The sequence below is a fragment of the Heteronotia binoei genome, chromosome 4, assembly GCF_032191835.1.
Source record: "Heteronotia binoei isolate CCM8104 ecotype False Entrance Well chromosome 4, APGP_CSIRO_Hbin_v1, whole genome shotgun sequence".
NCBI classification, from domain to species: Eukaryota; Metazoa; Chordata; class Lepidosauria; order Squamata; family Gekkonidae; genus Heteronotia; species Heteronotia binoei.
The window spans coordinates 178,004,811-178,014,087 of record NC_083226.1 but is presented as its reverse complement, the minus strand read 5'-3'; positions in this window follow the sequence as shown (position 1 = coordinate 178,014,087).

The window sequence follows — 9,277 nt, the reverse complement described above, 5'->3', positions numbered from 1 at the left end:
CCAACACTATGTGTCACATAAGAACAGAAGAGAAGCCATGTTGGATCAGGCCAATGGCCCATCCAGTCCAACACTATGTGTCACATAAGAACATAAGAGAAGCCATGTTGGATCAGACCAACATGGTGAAGAAGTATACTTCCTTTTATCCGTTTTAACCCGACTGCTCAGCAATTTCATCGAATGCCCACAAGTTCTTGTATTGGGAGAAAGGGAGAAAAGGACTTCTTTCTCTACTTTCTCCATCCCATGCATAATCTTGTAAACCTCTATCATGTCACCCCGCAGTCGACGTTTCTCCAAGCTAAAGAGATAAATGGGGGGGCAACACAAAGGACTTTTTTTGTAGCAGAAACTCCTTTGCATATTAGGCCACACCCATCTGATGTCGCCAATCCTCCAAGAGCTTACAGGAGGCCCTGTACTAAGAAACCTGTAAGCTCTAGGAGGATTGGCTACAGCAGAGGGGTGTGGCCTAATATGCAAAGGAGTTCCTGCTACATAAAAAAAACTCCCTTGTGACACGTATTCCATAAACATACACAAATGGAGTAAGGTTTTAGGAATTCCTTTCCTTTGGAGCCCTATACATTTTGTTCTCTCTTACTTAGGGGTGATTAATAACCTTTCATTCCTTTCAGTTTTAATTAATTGGTGCCATTTTACTTCCTCCCCCCCCCCTTTTAAAAAGAAAGTTGGATTCTGTTTAAACTGGTACAATCGTTTCCAAGTTGGGTTCTCTCCTCTGTGGACTAACTCAAATGGGGACCTCATCTGCAATAACATTTTTTTGTAAAATGTTAATCTGAAATTGGCACTTTCTCTTTGTCATTGATTAAACATTGTTTCAGCTGCCACCTCCGGAAAGTCTGAGATAGGGAGACACCTAATTATACCTTTTTCAAAGACGGATTTGGCATATGTGGATCTCCATGTCGCCCGAATGGAAGACAATGGGCCGGGATAGATCTGTTCCACGGATATTCTGCCTGTCTTTCCAGAACATAATAGGTACTTTCAGGTGCTTAACTGAAACAATGGCTATAAACAATGGACACTTCAAAAAAATAATTAAGCCCTTTGATTTAATCATAAAACGAGCATGTTGTTTTACTACAGAAAGCGCACTCGATCATTAATATAGAGAGAAGACTACAATAAAGGGGCTCAGACCATTAGAACATGGACTGGGAGCTTGTGGGAAGGAAAAAAACAGAGACACACATAAAGAGAGAATAAAAAGGCAAGCATCAGTCATTTCCGACTCTGGGGTGACGTCGCATCACGACCTTTTCACAGCAGACTTTTTTATGGGGTGGTTTGCCATTGCCTTCCCCAGTCGTCTATGCTCCGCCCCCCCCCCCACCAGCAAGCTGGGGACTCCTTTGACCGACCTCGGAAGGATGGAAGGCCGAGTCAACGTGGAGCAGGCTACCTGAACCCAGCTTCCACCGGGATCGAACACAGGTCGTGAGCAGAGCTTAGGACTGCAGTACTGCAGCTTTACCGCTCTGCGCCACGGGGCTCTTACCGAGAGAATCCTCTCACATAAAAGAAGAAGAGGTGGAAAAGGGATGGATGGAGGAATGGATTTGTTGATCTGCTTTGTTTATAGAAGAAGAGGAGGAGGAGGAGGTGTTGGGTTTTATGCTATAATATCGTGGATTCAATGCAAGGAGGAGACGTGGTTGTAGTGAACATGGCTCTGTTTATTCAGTACAGCATAGTAACGGCTGAACTCTGAGACAGGTGAACTGGGCCAATGGTATACACTTCAAGGTTCCTGCGCTAGGACTCCATTGGCTCATTCAAACCAGCAGGAGGCCCATGATTGGACCAGGGCAGCAGGAATTTGGATCCCACTGCCCATTGTTCCTGAGTCCCTCAGCTCAGTCCACCGGCTCCAATAAGCCAGGCAGGAACACCATTAATACATGAACACATGAAAGACATGAAACTGCCTTCTACTGAATCAGACCCAGTGTCCATCAAAGTCAGCATTGTCTACTCAGACCGGCAGTAGCTCTCCAGGGTCTCAAGCTGAGGTTTTTCATGCCTACTTTCCTGGACCCTTTTTAGTTGGAGATGCCGGGGATTGAACCTGGAATCTTCTGCTTACCAAGCAGATGCTGTACCATTAAGCCACCATCCCTCCCTACACATACTACACAACGTCAGTGTTCCCTCTAAACTGAGTTAGCGTGAGCTAGCGCACAGAGTTTTGGTCTCCAGTGTCAAGCATGGTGAAGTTCTAGTGATAATTGATTGTTATAGGGTCCTTCATAACACTGGCCTGTGAAGTATCAGGGAGGACCAGTCTTTACTAGCTCTGTTACTCTTTCTCCTCCCCCTTCTTGTTTTATTGCTTGCAAAGTAGAAGTAGTGAGAAACGAAACTAACTTGAGAATAAGTAATTAGCACCTTCCCATACATTCCTGGTAGGGAGTACGACACATCTGGGGAAAGCAAGGACAGAGTCCTGATAACGCTGTGAGAATGTAGACATTTATGATAGTTTATGTGTGAGAGCTACCCCTCGCCCCCACCCTTTGGAATCCTTTTGAAGTAAGCCTTAAAAGTATTGTATCAACGTATTTGCAGTATCACTCTCAAGAATCTGTTACACTAAAAGTATCGGTTTATCAATAAACGTAGTCTTGTATCAACTTCGACTCATCATTGAACCTGCATGCTTGACATCCAGCTCACACGTTTTTGTCTTTGCTTAGGAAAAATAGCCCCAGAGCACACTAATTGATGCAGTGGCTCACAACTTTAATGCCAGTAGCTCACAAAGTAGAATTTTTGCTTACAAGACTCCATGGCTTAGCGGGAACGCTGCACAACATTAGTCCACCTACACAACATATACCTACTTTTCTCTGTTTTAAGGAGTCTCGGGCTGGTTCCAGATCAGCAGCTCGCAATGCATGGGAGGCATCCCAAATCGGGCCAGCTCAAAATGGAGTGGCAGAAACCCATCCAGCCGCTCTCCTGCTAAGTGCCTGTATACCACGTGGGAAATGCTTTGGCACAGTCCGATGACTGTAGTGCACCATTCCTGGGGTGTGGTTTGGGTTTCCCCCCCCCCCGTACATTTTAGTGGTCATGTGCATACGCACTCATGTGCACACGGACTCGTGCACTCTGGGCAGTTTTTATTTAAAAAAAGAATACCGGTGAGTGCCTATAGCGGATTGGCGGTTCACCCCACCGATCTGCATTGCTTGCGCGCTTCCAGCTCAGCAACTTCATCGAATGCCCACGAGTTCTTGTATTGTGAGAAAGGGAGAAAAGGACTTCTTTCTCTACTTTCTCCACATAACACAGTAGAAAATGAATTCATTCATTAGGGAGGGACCCACTGCAGAAAAAAAGGAATCCCATCCAAACTCAGCATGAACTCATTCGCATATTAGGCCACACCCCCTGTCACCAAGCCAGCCGGAACTGCGTTCCTATGCATTCCTGCTAAAAAAAAAAAAGCCCTGAACCTACTGAATAGGTGACGTCACTTCTGTTAACATAGGGGGTGTGGCCTAATATGCAAATGACTTCCTGCCGGGCTTTTCCTATAAAATCGAGTCACAAGTCCCATTGAGTCACTACCAGTTTATGGCAACCCCAACAAGGGTCTTTCAAGGCAAGCGAGAAGCACAGCTGGTTCGCCGTGCCTTCCTCTACAGCAGGGGTGGCCAACGGTAAATCTCCAGATGTTTTTTTGCCTACAACTCCCATCAGTCCCTGCCATTGGCCATGCTGGCTGGGGCTGATGGGAGTTGTAGGCAAAGAAAACCTTCTGGCGAGCTACCGTAGGCCACCCCTGCTCTACAGAGTCTTTCTCGGCAGTCTCCCATCCAAGTGCTGACTCTGCTTAGCTTCTGAGAACTGACATGAGCAGGCTATTCTAGGCTGCCTTCCCCAAGGCAGATTGCTGCATATTAAAAAAAGAAAAAAGAAAATCCAATTCAGTCAGACAGGATAAAAGATCCCGTAAATGACGCAGCTAGACTAGCATCACAGAGTTCGAATACGGAGAGACGGGGGAGCATAATTCTTGTGTCTGTGCGCAGGTACTCGGCGTCTGGCAAATCAACAAGGCGAGCTTCAGTTACTAGCAGAGGGGTATAAGCACATGAACACAGGCAGTAGAATCAACCGCTTATGGAGGTGGTGAACAGGCCCGGAGCATCCCTACAAGGGTGCTGGGAACCCCTCCTGCCCCTACCCTCTTCCCGCAGGCTGCTGAGCCACCAGCTAGGGCTGCCAAGTTCAATTCAAGAAATATCTGGGGACTTTGGGGGTGGGCCAGGGGACTTTGTGGGTGGAGCCAGGAGACTTTGTGGGTGGAGCCAGGAGACTTTGGGGGCAGAGCCAGGAACAAGGGTGTGACAAGCATAATTGAACTCCAAGGGAGTGCTGGCCATCACATTTAAAGGGACAGCACACCTTTTTAAATGTCTTACTTCCATAGGAAATAATGAAAGATAGGGGCACTTTCTTTTGGGGCTCATAGAATTGGACACCCTGGCACAATCGTTTTGAAACTTGGGAGGTACTTTGGGAAGAGGCACTAAATACTATACTTAAAATTTGGTGCATCTACCTCAAAAAACAGCTCCCCCAGTGCCCCCGAAACCTCCAGATCAATTCCCCATTATACCCTACAGGAATCGATCTCCATCAGTAATATTTCAAGAGTCATTATAAACAACGGTGGGGAAAGTGGACAACTTTACTAATTATCATGTCTTCTGTAAGATCAGCATTTGTACATAGCCTTGCACGTTGTTCAGTATATATTACTTTTATCATTCTTATAAAGCTTTCTCCCAGCTCCATTTTCTCCATTACTGCAAACATAAAATCCCAATTTAAATTGTCAAATGCTTTCTCTGCGTCCGCAAAGAACAATGCTACTTCCTTGTCTGGATGTCTTTCATAATATTCTACAATATCTACAACAATTCTCATATTGTCTCTTATTTGCCTTTTAGGAAGAAACCCTGCTTGATCTTCCTTTATAAAGTTTATCAAATATTGTTTAAACTGTTCTGCCAAGATTCTTGTATATATTTTATAGTAATTATTTAATAATGAAATTGGTCTATAATTTTTTACATTCGTAACATCTCTATCTTCCTTTGGAATCAATGAAATAACAGCTTTCTTCCACCTATTTGGAATTTTACCTTTTGTTCTTATCATATTCATCAATTTCTGAAGTTTCGGGATTAACTCCTCTTTGAGGGTTTTAAAAAATTTAGCTGTATATCCATCTGGCCCAGGTGCTTTTCCATTTTCCATTGCATTAATTGCTGCTTCAGTTTCTATTTTTTTCAATTGGATCGTTCAAAACTTTTCGCATATTTTCTGCTAAGGGTGCTATTTTTATCTTTTGTAAGTACTCATCCATCTTTTCTTTCCTTATTTTAACACCTTTAAATAACTTGGCATAATACTTAAAGAATTCTCTTTTTATTCCTTCTTGATCTACCACCTCTCTTCCATCCACCACAATTTTATTAATAATTTACTTTCTCTCTTTTTCTTCAGTTGCCAAGCCAAATATTTTCCGGGTTTGTTTGCTCCCTCGAAAGATTTCTGCTGCAATCTTTTCAGATTCCATTCCAGTTCTTTATTTAACAAATGCCTCATTTGCATTTGCAATATTGTAATCTCCCTTATAATTTTCTTTTTCCCTGACCTTTTTCTCAGTTCCCCTTCTTTTTTCTTTATTTCATTTTGAATGCCCAACATCTGTTTTTCTTTTGCCCTCTTATCTTTGTTATTCAATGTAATCAATATCCATCTCATTACTGCTTTATAAGCATCCCAGACCGTCTGAAATTCTATATCCTCTTTATTGTTTATTTGGAAGAAAGCTTTAGTTTCATTTTCAAGAGATGTCACTATTTCTTTATTCTGTAGTAAATCTTCATTCAATCTCCATCTTCTCAACTTCTTAGACAATTTTGTAATCCACATTATTGGGTTATGGTCAGCCCCAATTTTAGGTAAAAGCTCTATTTTCTTTGTTATAAGGCCTAAGTCTTTAGTGCCCCACAACATGTCAATTCTGGAAAAAGTTTTATGTCTTGCTGAAAAAAAGGTATAGTCCTGCACTTCAGGATTAAATTTCCTCCATATATCCTCCAAATTTCCTTTTTTGACCAATTCAAAAAAAGGACTTTGGCAACTTTCCTTCCTTATTATTTCCCCCCCCAGACCTATCCAGTGTGTTTTTAATTGTTCCATTAAAGTTCCCCATTATCAAAACTTGGTCATAAGTCAGTTCATCAAATTGTTGTATAATGTCTTTTTAAAAAGCATCCTTTGCACCATTTGGTGCATAAAATCCCAATAACAACTTGTTTTTTTGCATTTAATATTATTTCTACTGCTACAAATCTTCCATCTTTATCTTTAAACACTAATTTTGGCTCCAATTCTTGTTTAATATATAGAAAATCACTCCCCTTTTCTTCTGTTCAGCCAATTAATAAAATTCTAGTCCCAGTTGTTTATTCCATAAAAATTTGTAATCCTTTTGTTTGATATGCACTTCTTGTAAACAAACTACATTACAATTTTGCTTTTTAATCCAATGAAACGTTGCCTTTCTTTTTTGTGGTGAATTTAGTCCATTTACATTCCAAGATAATATTTTGTAATCCATCATGGTGCAAATTCTTTATGTTCTTCATAAAACCTACGCAGTTCCTGTGTGCTTGTAATTGTAATCCTTTTTCCTTGCAGCTCAAAGCTCAGACCTTCAGGTATTATCCATCTATACCTCATTTTATTGTCACGTAGTTTTTCTGTCAATTTTTTGTATGCTTTTCTGTCATTTATCACTTGTCTTGGCAATTCTGTCATGATTCTTACTCTGCTGCCTCGCACTATCAATGTCTTTTCAAAAAAAAAAACAAGATTTTTCCCACCATTTCTTTTGTCATATATCTTATAACCACATCTCTTGGTAGAATATTTTTCTTGGCATATAGTGAGTTCACTCTATACATATAGTAATACATGCTTCTAGTTCCTTCAGGATCTTCCTCCAAAAATTCTGCAATTATTCTTAGTATATATCCTTTCAAATCAGTCTCTTCATCCTCAGGTACTCCTCTCAGACGTATCTGGGTTTCCAACAATTTGCAGTCATGAATTGCCACCTTTTCTTGCATTTTTAGCAAGGTGGAATCATATTCTTTCATTCTCTCTTCTACCTCTTGCACTTTCTTTGATGTTACCACAGTCTCATTTCTGAGATCTTCTATATCTTTCCTCAGCTCTTCAATGTCTTTTCTAATTTCTTTTTTAGAAGCAGTTATCATGTCTCTCACCCCTTTCATCATCCTGGCTTCCATTGCTTCTAATTGCTCTTGCATTTTCTCTATTGAGGCAGTCCTTGCACGGGTTTTATGCTCTGATATTTAAAAAAAAACTCCAAAAATTTTGACCTCTATCAGGTTTGATAGAATAAGGCTTGCCCTTTTCAATAAGCCTAATTTTGCCGTCCTCAGAGCCTCCTGGGCTCAGATATTAATTTTTAAAGTTTTTATTTCTTCCAAAATGGCGATCGCAACTTTCTGCTTCCCTTTAAAAAAAATTTCCTTCAAAAGGCTTCTAAAATAATTATCAGCGATAATGCCCAATAGTATTTACCTTATAATTGTCACCTCTGTCAGCTTCACCAATTTTTAATGTCTCGAACACTTTAAAAACTTTGTTTAAATTTTGACATCCTAGCAATGGCCGTTGATGTTTTTCTATGATATTATAGTCCTAGAGTAGGCTAGCTGCTTCAATGATTTTCCCTCTACCATCCGACACTTCCTGCTTTTCTTGCCACCAAATCCCGTTTTCACTAGTAAAAAGATCTCACAATGTTTGACGCATTTCCTGTGTTGACTGTGAAAACTGCAAATCTGTGACGATGGGGCTTTTTCACCAAAACCACAAGTAGACAAAACAATAAATTCCTTTCCACTTTCTAGCACTGTCCTTTAAATTTACAAAGTTCAAATTTTGCCCCTTCTCCCCTTCTTCTTCCAAGCTTTCTGAATCTCTATTTCCCACCTTCTGATTTTATTTTGTTTAACTTTAAATAGTCTCGGAATGAAGATAGTCATCAGTACCTTTTTCTGCAGTTATCCAGATCCAACACCAGTCTTGTATAGCTTTAGATGTTTAGCAGTCTCAAAGAAGGTTAGGATCCTGTCGAGATTATGTCAAATAAATGACTCTGGAAACTTCTGCAGATGATGAATAGGCAACTCGTCTCTGGAGACCCCTCAAAGCCTCAATGGAGCCCCCCCCGCCCGGGACTCCCTTTTAGCCAAGGTAAATCTCCGCAGAGTTTCCTGTGAATATCTTGAACTGATCTCTGACTGAGAAAAGTAGGCAGTAGGCATTAAATTGCCCTCCACTACCCTGAACTGAAGCCCCATCCTGCTCCCCTTCTGAGAAGCAATTAAACTCGGCATTTTCCAACCCCGGAAGTCCAGGAATCGATCTCTACATAAGGAATAATGAAGAGCTCAGTTTCCCTCCCCCCCACCCACCCCGTTTCTGGCAACTCTGAAGCAGGGGATTGGCCTCTCTACTCATGAGTTGCTGCTAACTTCCTCAAAGTAACACAGCCACCCCATCCCAAGAGGAAGCCTTTCAATTGGAGACTGAAGCCTCTGGATGTGTAAAGGCATATAGTCCTCTGGGGGCGGGGCTTTCCCCCACCGGCCAGCTGACTGGGGGCAGGAAGGAACTTGGGAAAGTGGAAGAACCCCCACTGGGACCTGGGGATTGGCAAGCCTACCACCAGCACAGCTTCCTAAAAGCAAGCTGGCTAGCAAGACAAGAGGTGGGGCATAGAGAAGGAGCTCTCGGCTCTTTCCTGCTGCTGCTCCGCTTCTTTCTGCCTTAGTCAGCTGCTGTTGCCTCTGCTGCCAAGGGAAATAGGTAGGCTGGAGAGGAGCCACTCAACCCTTCCTGACAGGGGTGGCCGGGCAGCATATGGGGGGAGGGTGCACAGTGGGTGGGAAGACAGGGGTTGGCGTGCCTTGCCTGGGGCAGTACAAGTGTGCTGGGAACCCCTCCCTGGCAGTCATCAGGCTGCAGCTGGAAAAACAATTGTAAGGAATGCTTAGGCTGATCCTGCCTTTGAGCAGGGGGCTGGGCTAGATGGTTTGCATTGCCCCAATTCCATGACCCTATGTTTAACAGAGAGACTTGGTGGGATGATTCCCCCAATTAGGGTTTAACCATGATATAT